Source organism: Orycteropus afer, unplaced genomic scaffold, assembly GCF_000298275.1.
Source record: "Orycteropus afer afer isolate SDZICR_OR568_19922 unplaced genomic scaffold, OryAfe1.0 scaffold00522, whole genome shotgun sequence".
Classification (NCBI taxonomy): Eukaryota; Metazoa; Chordata; class Mammalia; order Tubulidentata; family Orycteropodidae; genus Orycteropus; species Orycteropus afer.
This window is the reverse complement of record NW_006922109.1, coordinates 846,986-848,119: the sequence shown is the minus strand read 5'-3', so window position 1 is coordinate 848,119 and position 1,134 is coordinate 846,986.

Genomic DNA, 1,134 nt, shown 5'->3' with positions numbered 1-1,134 from the left:
TTTAAATAAAACATTAGTCATATAGGGTTAAGGTCCACCCCACTCTGGTATGACTTAACTTATAATAACTTCAGAGAAAGATAGGTATAGGGGTTATGACTCTAAAGTACCTTCTGGGGACATGTTTCAGTGCATAGTAGATGGCAAACAGTGAAAAGACTTTTGGGCATGGGGATCCTAAGCTCAGTGACGTCACCAAGCCACCAGGGTTCTGTCGTCTTTCCTCCTGACTTCCTCTGGAGTATGTGTCCGCTCCTCGAGGCTGTCTTCAGGTGTCAGGCAATGTTCCAAGCAGGAAGGAAGGGGAAGAGGGGAACACGTGGCAGAGGTTCTTGTCACGAGGCTGCAGCATTTTGTGGGAAGAGAGCCCTTCCCAGGGACCTTTGCCAGACCCCATTGTCCAGCACCCAGGCCATGGCCACCCTTACTGGCCAGGGAGGCCAGAAGCAGACCATCTGACTCTCCAGCTGACTTTGGAGAGAAAGCCAGTGAGGAAGGGGTTAGCACGTTGCTGTGCGAAGCCATCGATGGTTGTCCAGGTAGGGTGAGTCCACGTTTTGTGCAGCCTCAGATCATGTAGGGAAATTCAGGAAAAACACAGAGTTACAGACATACACAGGGAAGGCTCTCTCCAAAGCCTTGGCAGGTCCATCCACGGGAAGGGGCCTGAAGTGTACGCATCACCCTCTTCACTCCCCCCATTTCTGCTACCACACCCGGCACGTACACTTGGTCTGGAATATACAGTCTCCTGCTGCTGGGTAGGAGCTCTGGTGGTGCAGTGGTTAAAAGGCTTCAGCTCCTAACCAAAAGGTTGGTGGTTCAAACCTACCAGCTGCTGTGTGGGAGAAAGATGAGTCAGTCTGCTTCCGTAAAGATTGACAATCTTGGGAACTCTCTGTGGCAGTTCCACTCTGTCCTCTAGGGACACTGTGAGTCAGAATTAACTCCACGGCTGTGGGTGGGGTTTGGGCTTTGCTTCTGTGAAGGCTGACAGCCTTGGAAACCCTGTGGGGCAGTTCTACTCTGTTCCAAACACTTGCTTTGAGTCTGACTTGATTTAATGGCAGTGGATTTGGTTTTTTGGTTTTGCTGCTGGGTCTGGTGATGACCATGGTGGCATTTAAAAGTACT